We start from the raw sequence: 14,891 nt of genomic DNA, 5'->3' as shown, positions 1-14,891 counted from the left end.
TGCTTCATGAAAATTGAAAACGACAACTTTTAAATAATACGCAAGTCGCCCTTTCTTGTTTTATGAGCTTTTTGCGTGTTCAATCTTATTTGCTTTTTCCATAGTGCTTTCAGATTTAGAATATTAAATTGAAGCCATCAATCCCTTTTATTATTAGGTATGTAACGCTTAGATTATACGCAACGTAATCGAGTTATATGTGAGTTACCTTTACGTCAGTACGCTGTTAACATAATGATTTTATTTCAAAATTGTGTAGCGTGTTTTAGGGTTGTGAGAACATACTTTAACATTGTTAGTTTTTTTCGCCGATTAACAATTAACGAGTGAGTTTTGAGATGTGTTTAAAGTAAAATAAATCTGCCCAGCATTCTATCATTACCATTGTTTCATACCTTACGCTTTAGCACTCATAATTCAGTACTTATTTGTAGAGTCAGCTCAGTCGCTCATATTGCAATAGCTTATTTAGAATAAGATTTTATGAACAAATTCAAACAACATGTTGCAAATAAAATGAAAAGTATATCTAATAATCGGAAAATTGAAAATTTTTCACTGCCTATTTACGCACAAAGTATAATCACGTTATTTGCAATACGACATATTATGTTAACCCTATTAGTTGACAACCCTACTCGCGAATCTGTATAATTCACTATATTGACGTTATTCAGCAGTCTATCCGGTACACGTGACCTTTATATTAAGGGTGCGATCAGAGTAGCCAGGAGCAGCGAAATACAGGAAAATTATAAAATATAGAGCAAATGCCTGATCAGTTTAATGTTTTAAATGTTTTCAAACACAATTGTAAATTTAAAAGGAAAACCCTATTATAGATGTTTTATATTTTCTTTAAACAAGGGGAAATTTGTGTTTGTCAGGTCTTACTTCTTACAATAATGCTTGTTTATCTTCATAGAGATTTAAGATAGCGTAGTAACATCGGATCCTACAATTTAGGTCGTTGCACCAAGTCTGATATATCTGCGAACATTTGTCCTTTTCTGTCATCTTAAAACATAATGTCTTTCGAGCGAGAGAGATTGCGTATAGATACTGAAGGAATCGATCAATTCTTGCTCTAGGGTAGATTTTAGTGACAAAAGAAACAATGGCACAGGAAAATATGAATCAGGTCACATAGGTGTAGTCACACCCTTACGGCACGTGTAGACTGCGTTTATTCCGAAATACCTTTTATATTGAAATGCTATGTTCAGGGAATTTCAATAATTTTGTTTTCAGATGAACTACCAGTTTTAATTTATTCTGAATTCAGAGAAAATTTATTTACAAACTTACTGGAACGTCCTCATTGTTTTGTTCTGCGAATATTATGTTTATTTTATTCCGGGTATTCTGTTTAATTAATTTTCACTAGTTTCATTCTGTGGTTTTGCTTGTGTTTACCTTTATAGAAATATTTTTGAACGAAATATTAAATAATGCGGTTTTGCTCGGTGTGGTGGTAGAGAAACATTTTTGAACGAAATATGTATAAATTAATAATTAATGAACGTTATTATAATATACGGTACATTATTTACATTTATTTGATTATTTATAAACTAGCTGTTGCCCGCGACTTCGTTCGCGATTACGTCGTTTTTCGTCAGTCGTCGTTTAAAAAAAATACGTGACACTTTATTTTTGAATGTTCTTAATTGTCTCTTATAAAAATTAACTACATTAAAATTGAATACTCTGATAAGAAAATCTTAAAATCGGAGGACATCGAAAATCTGAGGAAAACATGAGTGAATTTGATTTAAATTCTACATTACTTAGTAATTCAAATAATAATCTAAATTAAATGTAGATTAACAGTTTGAGCGCACCATTATAATATAATATGTACCTAAGTATTAAATTACGTTAGTTTACATAGTAATTTTACTAAAAACACGATGACTTTCTTTCGCGCTCGGTACAACAAACTAAGCATGTTTGTGGTACGTGGCCCGCGTCACTCGACCCCCCGTGAGTTCCCCTCCGTTACTATGCGAAAATACATTCGTCGCCCTACCGTAGGAAAAATTGTAATATTTTAAATTCGAGAAATATTGATTTCTTGTATTCGACTATTCGTTGTATTCGAATACAAAATATATTTGAAGAAACTTAGGTTGGCCTTCAGGCAAAAGGGATCCTATCAAATGATAAACTTGACCTTGTATCTTAAAAGTAAGCATGAAAGGATCCTCTGATAATTGTTGAGCACCAAAGGATCATTTAAAACGCACTACTATAAGAGCGAATATTGTCTAAGAACTGTTTAGATTGCACATGTTCCTCTAAAAGTAGTGATTTCAAAGGTTCTGGTGTATCTTCAAACGAAAGCCGACTCCTTACTCCTCTTTAAAGCATTACAAAAAGAACATACTACGTTAATATCGCCTATACAGAAGATGATCTGTAATCAATTGTGAGGTTATAAGCAAACCCACTTTTATATTTGTCGGACCACACCACCGAATTCGTAGATTGATCTTCTATGTTTACCTCTAAGTCATTAAGACTCGAAATCTGTCTACAGTAAGACGGGCCTCTCGCTATTCGTCCGTTTCAAGAGACCAAATAGTTTCAATTCTTAATCTTTCATTAAACAAACTTATTAATCGTACTTGTCTCAAATAATGGTAATATTCGCGTCCCTACTCTAGTCATTGCTTATGCTCATGTTCATCTTCAAGAGATCGAATAATATTATGGTGCACCCTATCATTTGTCAAACGGTCTTCATATTGAGTAAAAGTTTCAGATTATCGAGATAAAATATGCCATTTGCGGTCAGCTGTGAGACGTTATACCCTCTCAGTGAAGGTTTCGGTCTCACAGGATAGTACATGCCGTTCGCGGTCAGCTGTGAGCTGCAATTCTCGTTGTGAAGCGGTTTCAGGTTCTCGGCATAACACATGTTGTTTTCGGTCAATAGTAAGCCTCTTACCTCTAACGATCCTTGAGAACTCTTATTTCTCATTTTCTTAGCTTTGCTCGAATTTCGATATAAAGATTTTTTAGGTGGCACTGATGCGAGTGAATAAAAATTAAGTTGAAACGGACTGAGAGTGTTATAATCATCAATCATCATCATCATCAATACATATAATAAAATTGTGGAAAAGCGATGTCTGTACAATGAAAATATGTAGAAAAAAATTAGCAGGTGTTATTATTAAATCGATCTTGAACATAAAACTGTAGTTAAAAAATTTTTTGTCTGTTTGTATGTATGTTTGTGCACGCTAACCTCAGAAACGGCTTAACCCATTTAGATGCGGTTTTCACTAATGTATTGTGGTAATCTTCATTTAACATTTAGTGTTTAATTCATGTCAATCGGTTCATAAATAAAAAAGTTATGACAATTTATAAGTAATCACGGCGAACATTTGCTAAGGCATTCTATTGTACACTGTACAGTGTACGATAAAACGTAATTTATCTGTTATACGCTACAGTTATTCCTTTACATGTCCAGATGATCATATCAAAATTCCCCAAGGGTTTGGGGGTAAGCTGAGGTAGTAGGGGGGGGCGGGGTCAAATTAACATTATGGTTACTTCTAATAGGTAAATTTTCCACATAAAATGTCCTTTAAATTATGTCGTATTATATTTTTAACCCCCGACGCAAAAAGACGGGTGTTATGTGTTTGACTGCTATGTATTTCTGTGTGTGTGTGTGTGTGTGTGTCTGTTTATGGCACCGTAGCTGGCTAACAGGTAAACCGAATTAGATGCGGCTTTTTTTTTGTTAGGCAGCATATTTTCCGACGCTGGTTCTTAGATAAATTGTATCAAAATCGGTTCATCCACTTATTATACCTACATAGGGGTAAAAGTGGGAATGAAAAAAATGATATAATAATTTATTTTTAAAGATCGTCGGGAAGTTTATGAAATTATTTATTCCTTTTTCTATACACTTTTCTTCGATTAAACGGTTTAGTTACGTGCTCCCTCTCTCTCTCTTCAGCCTTTAGTTACGTGCGTGAGACAGGAAACATCTAATTTGGATTTGTTGCTGGATTTGATAAAAATTGAGTATCGATTAAGCTGATCAGTGGCTACACCATACATTATTAAAAACATCCATTTAAGAAAGGAAGGAAATAGAATTTGCTCCTCTCCCCCCCTGGTTCCTAAAAAATAATATGACATAATTTAAAATAAATTTTACGTAGAATTATTTAGGCATTTCTTTTTTGATTTTCGATATTATATACTAATCATAATTTTTAATTACAATATTATGTAGTAACTATTTGGTATAGGTTAGGCATTTCATTTCTTGATTTTCTTTAATAAGTTGGTACGTAAGTTTTTTAGCTCAGTTTAGTAAGAAACTTTAATAACAATTCTTTTAATTATTTATGGTAGTACGTATTTACTCAATAATTGTATGTTAAGTAGTAATTCAGCATGGGCGTAGCCACGGTGGGGCTGGGTGGGGCGCTTACCCTGGCTTTGATCTGGTAGGTACCAATTGTGAAGTGTAGGAAGAGTGGGCGTGGGCGTTGGCGTGGGCCTGGGAGTGGGCGTGGGAGTGGAAGCATGAAAATAAAAACAATTATTCTTGCCCCACCCTGAGCCCATGGTCATAGGTCCCATAGTCACTATTCCACGCGGACGAAGTCGCGGGCACAGCTAGTAGACAAATATAATCAGAAAGCTTTGAACTCCTAAGCTCAACCATAAAAGATAGACATTTATGATGTCAGGAGATATTTTTTATATAATATGGAGAACATTTCTTTCATACTTGATTTCTGTGTAGCTTTAACCCGTAGGTTGCACACGCGACGAAAGCTTAAAAATGGAGTTACTGCTCTGCTCACGAATATGAAAAATAATTGTACCAAGTTTCGTTTAAATCCGTCGAGTAGTTTTTGTTTCTATAACGGTTATACAGACAGACAGATGGAAAAATTTTTGGCGTCAGTGTCGATCCCTAATCACCTCGTGATAGTTATTTAGGAAATATATTTCATGTACAGAATTGACCTCTACAGATTTAATATAAGTATATAAGTATACATAATATAATTAGATTCCAATTTCCATCTAACGTTAAATTCGACTATACAATAACTAACAGACAACGCAGGTTACTCTCGTTTCCGTAAGTTGAGGCGGCTACATATTCGGTCCTCATAACTTCACTTTTTGTGAACGAAACGACAGCGCGGTTTAATTCGATGCCAACACCATCAAAAAAAAGGAAATATTTTTAATTGTGAAAAAATATTATGATTTACACTATTAATACTATTTTAACATTAACACAAAATATAAGACTGTGAGTGTGTAAAAATAAATCCAGCTAGTTTCACATCAAACTTATGTTTTTAATTAGGTATACGACATGAAAATATTATATTAATTACCAAGCAATAATCATACAGGTAAATACTGAACAAAAGTATTAACAGTCAAAGTATATTTTTACTTACAACATGTAAATGATGAAGGAATAATAATTATCAACGAACTAACCTTTTTGTATTATTGTTTATAAATATAAATTCATAAACAATAAATTTATAAAGAATAGAAAAAATTCGACCACTAAAGAATGCTGGTTCGAGTCCCGCCTCGTTATCGAATTTTTAAAACACGAAGATTTTTAAAAATGTAACCAATGAACACAATCAATATTAGATTAACTGTAATGGTGTCTAGTTTGACTTAAAATAATAAACATCTACCCTCACTTTTAAAAATGTAGTATATTCACAGTTCACGAATTATAAGCGCACCTTATAGGGAAGGGAAGATATGGGTTAAAGAGTTAAATAAATAAATAACATAATTATATTTAAATTATTAATTTTTAACATTGTGTCCAGTAGTGTTATCATGTAAATTGATTTGATTTTTACGAAATCTCATAGATGGCGCTGTTTCAAATTTGTATACTAATAAATTCATTAAACTGATTCTCTGCCCAAATTACGTAAATGACATAGTTTTTATTGTGTAAAGCTAGATAATAGCATGGCTTACCCGAAACCAACATTTAAACATGAGTCTTTAGATTGTACGCTGTCGTAATACACGGAATACGTAAGAAAAAAAAAGGTTCACAGCTCCTCCCCCGGAGGTGATAGCATGATAATATGTTTAAAAAAGCCTCACTCGACCTGTTAGTAATATTCATGCAAAATTTGAAGTCAATCTATGCAGTACTTTTCGAGATTAGCCTGGACAAACATACAGACAAACAGACAAACAGACAAACAGACAAACAGACAAACAGACAAAAATTCTAAAAACTATGTTTTTGGCTTCTATATCGATTATAGATCATGGATTATGTATACTTTTAAAAAAATATTCAATGTACAGTTTTGACTTTCCTACGATTTTATTATATGTATAGATATTGCATTCGATGATTGCTTAGCATATTGCAAGGTCGCTTACTTTTTGATAAATTGAATTCAAGGTCTTTTTAAAGGAGAGACACTCTCTGCTTTATCATTGAGACGTTTGGGTCGTTTATTTATCATTGCACTTGTAATATCAAATGTATTTTTAATGTAAGTCTTACTCAATAAACATTTCGTGAAGATTTAAGTTTGAAGGAAATTTTCATACCTCTGAGATTGTTGATGTATTTATAGTTACTACTAGATTTCCGCCCGCGGCTTCGCCCGCGTCTGCAAAGGAAAACCCGCATAGTTCCCGTTCCCGTGGGATTTCCGGGATAAAAACTATCCTATGTGTTAATCCAAGTTACCCTCTATATGTGTGCTAAATTTCATTGTAATCGGTTCAGTAGTTTTTACGTGAAAGAGTAACAAACATCCATACATCCCATCCATACATCCATACATCCTTACAAACTTTCGCCTTTATAATATATATTAGATATTAGATATTAGAACTAACCTAACGGTTTCATCGTCATCATTAGTATCTAAACATCTATCTAGTCCATAATCATCTTATTTTATCCAAAATAAAATTTTATATACTCAAACTCAAACTCAAACTCAAACATTCATTTATTCAATTAGACTACTATTTAGTAGCACTTTCGAATCGTCATTACATAAGTATTTTTAACATTTACCACCGATATATCTTGTGTGCTTCAATATACAACGCTTTATTTCTACAATATACCAATATATCCTATCAATCACAGCCCTAATAAAACACTCTATCCTATTGTTTATTGATCAAAGCAAACAAATAACAATCCTATTAAATCCCTCGTAAAGGCTTTAATTGCGAACTGTAATCCGAATCCACTTAGCGAGAAACGTGCAGGCGAGTTCACGTGTAAAAGCTAGTTGGACAGAAAATCAATAACGATATTGCACAGAGAACTAGCTCGTAGTGACGTAGCGGAGTCTATTGCGGCCCGGGGCTGCCTAGGGCTCACTGGAAATATGCCACACTTGGTTCTTTTAAACTGAATATTATGCACTAGCTGTGCTTCGCGGTTTCACCCGCTTGGCTCCGCTCTTGTTGGTCTTAGCGTGATGATATATAGCCTATTGCCTTCCTCGATAAATGGGCTATCTAACACCGAAATAATTTTTCAAATCGGACCATTAGTTCCTGAGATTAGCGCGTTCAAACAAACAAACTCTTCAACTTTATAATCTTCTTAATATATATAAATCTCGTATCACAATGTTTGTCCTTAATGGACTCCTAAACCACTTAACCGATTATAATAAAATTCGCACACCATGTGCAGTTCGATCCAACTTGAGACATAGGATAGTTTAAACATGTACCACGGGCGAAGCCGGGGCGGACCGCTAGTATTAGTATATAGATTTACTTCATGTTATAATTAGCAGTGCGTGAGCTGATGCAGGCCGCTGTTGATCGGCCGTTCTGGGAGGCTTTGTCCAGCAGTGGACGTCCTATGGTTAACGAAGACGACGAATGATATATGCGTTATTCATTCCTCATAATATACTTCAGAATGACCCCGGTAGATAATTATTTTTTTAACATCTTCCAAATTAAATATTAGTGCTTTCTACCTTTTCGTATATCATCCGGGCCCGTGCCCTCCTTGCTACGCCTCTGCTAGCTCGTAGTTTCCACGAATCGTGGAAGAGCTGGAATACAAAATGGATGTTGGAATAACAAGCCGAGATCTGTAACTATCTAGAAACTTCATTATGCTCCAACCTTGTGTAAGACCTTTTTCTGGTGCAGGTTTTTTATTTCAGAACGAAAAACGATTGCCTTGAAGTTGTTGAAATTGGATTTCGTTTTAAGTGATTGATATTTTAGTCTATATATAAAAAAGAATCTCTATTTCCCTTGGTCACGATTTCGATAATTGTTTTTGTGTTCGCTTGCGTCAGGAGAAGGATCATATTCTGAGGAAAAAGTTAAGAATTTTCCTCATAGAAAATAACTTAACGCCTTTATAATCTTCACGTTTTTAACAGTTCGCGGGAAGACAGGACAGAGTCTGTCGTGTCAGCTAGTTTTAGATAAATAATTGATGATGAATAATGCGGATATATGTTGCAGCGGTTATTGAACCACACTGGTCACCTGGTGCAATAGAGCCGGTTCGATTCAGTGTTGGTAAAATTTTAAATCTTATAGACTTTATGTTTGTATGTGGTAACGCCAATATAATTAAAATAGTAAATGTAGAAATTAAACGTTTATTGTTTGTGGTGTGTTCCTTCATCCTTCCCTACATACGAGCACAACCAATCATCGCGTGGTCACTAACCACGTGACACGTCCAATAAGACGTGAACGCGACGTTCGTGTCGCTGCAGGCAGTCGAGTTCGCTCCGTTCCTTCGCGAGGTTCGGGACTCGGCCACCGCCGGAGAGCTTCCACGAGGCTCTCTAGATCATCAGGCATTGTGCCCTTGTAACACCACCGGGGTATCCCGTGCCCCGGCCCTTGGTCGCGCTAACCGCCGCGTGTGTGTTTGTGTGGAGTGTGGGACTGGACGCCGTTCTTGCCCGCCGCGAGCTGGAGGACCCTGACCGCGTGGCGGCGCGTGTGTTCTGGACGCTACTCCCTCCGACGAGGTACGTGCCGTGTGTATCCTGTCTATCCCTCTTTGCTAACACCACGTAGATCTAAATACAGTCCACTTTCATATCGAGAATATATTTACGTATATTTTTATATTGGCGCGACCATTGAGTGGTCACTTCGAGCCGGATAATACCTGATGATTCCACCGCCCTTATTAGGATACTCATTGTGTAGGACCTAATAAGCGATTAGTAGTATCTTCAATGCGAAATACTATTTAATATACCGCATATAATAGAACGACAATGCGTCTTCTACTATTCATATAAAATATATTTTAAACCCGCCCTTATTAGGATACTCATTGTAGGCCCTAATAAGCGATTTAATAGTACATTCATTGTGAAATAACTATAATATACCGCATAGATCGACATTGCGTCATCTATTATTTTTTGCTTAAAATATATTTTATTCCGCCCGTAACATTAAGTTACGCGTATATTATTATTAAAATAGTTAATTAAAACTATATTCATATCGTTTATCCGCAGTTATAACGCTAAAATCATTATAAATCGAACATATTTCATCATATTTATTTACCCGCTACCCGCACTCGAAATTTATAACGTTATCTAGGTCATTCCGCGATCCGCTGTTATAATCCGACCATATTGAAAATTCATACTCGGTTCATATTACGCTTGCGTCGCTGACCTACTTTATTTAGTCGTATTACTTGTTATTGTAACTTGTATTGTAACATTCTCTGTTTGAATATATACTTTTGTTATTAAAAATGCCGCCTAAGAAAATGACTAAGTTACCTGATAGTGACGCTTCGGATGTTAATGATTCGGAAGATATAAATGATTCGCAGTTATCCATGTTATTAGCTAAACGCGAAATTATATTCGAAATGGTGCAAAGAATTTATGATTTGTCTTTGAACATTCAAAACAACGCTGCGCTTATGGAAAGTTTCCTTGACGAGTCCGCGCAGGTAGAATCATTACGCGATGATTATAAACAGTGTTTAGACGAATACAATACTCGCTTATTATTATTAACACCTACCGCGAAACCTGATTATAAAAGCCTCGTTGCATTCGAGTCTTTATATAGCAGGATTAAAAGAATTAAATCGCAATATTCGCAACCAAGTCCGTCACACGGAGATATTAATAATTTGCATAAAAATAGGCCTAAATTACCGCCTATCGAATTGGTACCATTTTCGGGTGATATTCGCTCATTTCCGCTGTTTCTTTCGAATTTTGAATCAGTTGTTCATAACAATCCCGGCCTTACAGATGCCGAGCGTTTATATTATTTACTAGGTAAATTAACGGGGAAGGCCACAACTGTTATAGCTGGTATAACCCCCTCCGCTGAAAATTATAATTTAATATTACAAACTTTAAAAAATAAATATGATGATAAACGTATGTTGGTTTCCGCGTATTTAAATCAAATGTTTGATTTTAAACCTTTGCATTCTCCGTCCGCAACAAACTTTGATTTATTTACAGATAACTTTGTTAGCGCAGTGCGCGCCTTACAAAATATAAAGTTAGATAATATTACAGATTTAATGATTGTTCATATCGCGTTGAAGAAGTTAGATTCAGATACTGTTCGCGCTTTCGAGACTAAGTTTGGTAGTGAAATGCCTACTTTTGATAACTTAGTTCAATTTATTCAAACTCGTGCGAAGGTATTAGAACGCATTCATCCTTCCACAAATTCGGGAATAAATAAACCGCCTCGAAATAATAATTATAACCGCAGTTTAAATAATACTTCTTCCGCACCGCCTAAGACGTATCAGTCTTACGTAACAACCGCTGATTCCGCATATAGTTGTCTTTGTACAAATATAACGCATCAACATTTATTTAAATGTTCAAGTTTTCACAAAATGAGTCCGCAGGAACGTTTGAAATACGTAAAGGATAGAAACGCGTGTATAAATTGTCTCAGTATAAAACATCGAGTTTCTAGTTGTTCGTCTAATTCTAATTGCCGCATTTGTAAATTAAAACATCATACGATGTTACATTTAAAACGCGAATCTTCCATTCCCGCGCCTGCGTCTCACCCCCCGCCGCGCAGCACACCGCCGTTGCCTGCGCCGTCCGCGTCGGGCGAGTGCGTCCGCTCCGACATTGCGCTATGTACCGCTAGCTATACAGCTGATACTGATAACGCATTTCAATGCAACGCGCCCGCGAATAAACAATGTACTATTTTATTATCAACCGCTGAAGTCGTATCTTATAATTGTAAAGGCGAACGGCTTGTTATTCGCGCGCTTTTAGATTCCGCTTCGCAAAGTCACTTCATTACGAATGAATGTTGTGAACGTTTAGGTATTAAACCGCAGAAAACCGAACGTACTATTATTAAGGGGTTCGGTGGTTCAGAAAAAATTATAAATAGTAATTCTATAAATATAAAATTTTATTCACGTCTTGACAACAACATATCTTTTAATATTTCACCGCTAGTTGTTGATCATGTTACGGATTTACTACCTACCGCTGTTATAGACACTTCTGTCTTATCGCATATTTCGCATTTACCGCTCGCAGATGAGAGTTTTGGTACGCCAAATAAAATCGATTTATTAATCGGTGCTTCTCTGTTCCCTCATCTGCTTCTCCCCGACGTAGTTCATGCATCTCGTGACTCGTCGGCGCCCGCTGCATTGCGCACGGTGTTAGGCTATGTAATAATGGGTTCAGTACCCACCATACCTAACATACATAAACCGCCCTTGACGTGTTGTCACGTTCAAGAGACCGCCGCTATTGACTCATTAGTCAGGCGTTTCTGGGAGCTCGAGGAGCTTCCTACCGCACCGCCCGTTCAACATCCCGATGATGTTGAATGTGAAGAATATTATAAATTAACTACAACCCGCGACCCCGTGAGTGGTAGATATATTGTTTCGCTTCCATTTAAGGATGATTTCTACACTCTCGGTGACTCATTTAATATTGCCCGCAAAACGTTTCATGTGCCTCGAAAGAAAGCTTCAAGCTTCACCTAAATTAAGGTTGGCATATGATGACGTCATAAAAGATTATCTAACGAAAAATTATATTTCACCCGCGCCTCCGTATGATCCGCGTGACCCTACACCTATTTATATTATACCGCATCACGCTGTTCTGCGCGAGGATAAATCGTCGACTAAGCTGCGCATGGTTTTAGATGCTAGCATGCCAACTTCTGGAAGCCAGCGTTCGTTGAATGACCTTCTGCATGTTGGGCCGAATTTACAAGGCAATTTGTTTACAATAATTTTAGGTTTTCGTCTCCACGCGATTGCCATGACCGCCGATTGCCGCCAACAGTTTCTGCAGATATTCGTGCGTGAGTTTGATCGTCGTTTTCAATGTTTTTTTTATCGTTTCAGCCCGCAGGATCCGCTGCTTCTTTATCAATTTAATCGAGTTTGCTTCGGCATCAAGTCTAGTCCTTATCATGCACTGCGCACGGTAAGACAGCTCGTAGAAGATGACGGCGCGAAATATCCGCTAGCGAGTGGCATTGCGTCTTCCTCGTTGTATATGGATGATATCGCCTCCTCTATTCCCACGGAATGTGAAGCAGTTTCCGCGTCGCAGCAGCTCATCGATTTGTTTGAGGGAGCTCAGTGGGATCTTATTAAATGGAATAGTAATAGTAAAAATGTGTTAGATAATCTTCCCGCTTCGCACAAACTTTTACCCTCCGCGGTGGAGTTTGATAAGACCGTGCAACATAAATTACTTGGTCTGCATTGGTCTACCGTTGTTGATTGTTTTTATTTTAAAATTACCGCTCCCGCCGATGTGATGTGCAATAAGCACTCCATTTTGTCAATTACCGCCCGTCTGTGGGACATGATGGGCTTCGCTGCTCCCACAGTCGTGTATAACATCCCATCAAATAATTTCTACCATGTTTCTGGTATTGAAAATCCCGCTGATGTTCTTTCGCGTGGCATTATGCCACAAAATCTCGTACCGCACCCTCTGTGGTTCCACGAACTCCAGTGGGCTCGTTCGGACCCATCTGATTGGCCTCTTAGGAGTCTCGATGGTGAGTCTATTGCAGACATTCCCGAACGAAAATTATTAGCGCACACTGTGTGCCCGCCTATAAAGCATTGCGCTTTATACGATACCGCCCTTCGCGTCTCGGCGCGTCGTGTATTTTATATTTATAGGTTCCTTATATTATTACCCCGCCGCGGTGTTATGATGACCGTAGAGGAACCTAATTTCGCTGAGAATAAAATTATTCCCGCCCTGCAAAATGAATATTTTGCAGAGGAGTATTATAATATACTCCTATTATAAATTTTATTCGCAGGCTTTCAACCGCTTGAAGCCTTTTATTCGCAACAGACTTATCCTCATCGGACGTCTAAGCGATTCCGCCCTGGAATATGCACATAAGCATCCAGTGATATCACCGCACAATGATCACATAATTATCATGATCATTGATTATTATCATATTAAATATATGAATATTATAACATATTTGTTTCTTGTTATTTTAATTACCGCGCTTTTAATAGCTTTACCCGCGCCTCAAGTCAAACCTGATCACATCAGTTTGCTTGATAGGCATTCGCTACTGGACAAGTTAGTCCAGTCGTTTTGGAAACGTTGGAGATTGGAATACTTACACGGTTTGCAGGTTAGGCAGAAATGGAATACGCCTTCCACACCTATTACTCCTGGAACGGTCGTGGTTGTAATAAATGATAATGCACCGCCCCTAACCTGGCCTTTAGCCGTCGTAGAGAAAGTACATCCTTCAAAGGACGACGTCGCGCGCGTTTGTACAGTTAGAACCGCCAAGGGAACTTACCTTCGCCCGGTCGTTCGTTTATGTCCGCTTCCAAGACAATAGTTATATCGCATTAGTATATTACCGCAGTTAGTTAAGTTTAATTTTAAGTTTTGCACCGCTTTCGTTTATAATTTCTTAATTATAATACCGCCGTGACTTTAGGAATTTTTTATACCCCGCTCGCTTTACGCGATCCTAGAGTCATAGAATTTGTTAGTTGTAATACCGCCGTGACTTTAGGAATTTTATACACCGCTCGCATTACGCGATCCTAGAGTCATAGAATTAGTTAGTTATATTTCCGCCGTGACTTTTAGGATTTTTTATTATCCCGCTCGCATTTTGCGCTCCTAGAGCCATAGAACTTGTTATTTATATTACCGCCGTGGCTCTTAGGACCTTTATCAACCCGCGCGCATTATGCGATCCTAGAGTCATAGTTTTTCGCTGTATCTTATGATTGGTTTTAAATGGTGACCCATTTAGGGCGGGTGGATATGGTAACGCCAATATAATTAAAATAGTAAATGTAGAAATTAAACGTTTATTGTTTGTGGTGTGTTCCTTCATCCTTCCCTACATACGAGCACAACCAATCATCGCGTGGTCACTAACCACGTGACACGTCCAATAAGACGTGAACGCGACGTTCGTGTCGCTGCAGGCAGTTGAGTTCGCTCCGTTCCTTCGCGAGGTTCGGGACTCGGCCACCGCCGGAGAGCTTCCACGAGGCTCTCTAGATCATCAGGCATTGTGCCCTTGTAACACCACCGGGGTATCCCGTGCCCCGGCCCTTGGTCGCGCTCACCGCCGCGTGTGTGTTTGTGTGGAGTGTGGGACTGGACGCCGTTCTTGCCCGCCGCGAGCTGGAGGACCCTGACCGCGTGGCGGCGCGTGTGTTCTGGACGCTACTCCCTCCGACGAGGTACGTGCCGTGTGTATCCTGTCTATCCCTCTTTGCTAACACCACGTAGATCAAAATACAGTCCACTTTCATATCGAGAATATATTTACGTATATTTTTTATATTGGCGCGACCAGTA

At 37.6% G+C, this 14,891-nt stretch overlaps 1 protein-coding gene and 1 pseudogene across 2 annotated transcripts in view; both read left to right on the top strand.

The window, feature by feature from the left end:
* LPCAT (lysophosphatidylcholine acyltransferase) overlaps positions 1–14,891 on the top strand; it is a 57,272-nt gene that overhangs the window by 19,158 nt on the left and 23,223 nt on the right. The window lies entirely within an intron of this gene.
* On the top strand, positions 10,227–14,884 carry LOC149483763 (uncharacterized; annotated as a pseudogene).

The sequence above is a fragment of the Colias philodice genome, chromosome 12 (assembly GCF_061535455.1).
Source record: "Colias philodice isolate Cphi_HAF_F1 chromosome 12, ilColPhil1 Martin Lab GWU primary, whole genome shotgun sequence".
NCBI lineage: Eukaryota > Metazoa > Arthropoda > Insecta > Lepidoptera > Pieridae > Colias > Colias philodice.
Note: the sequence above shows the minus strand (reverse complement) of the source record. Positions and strands in the feature narration are given on the sequence as shown.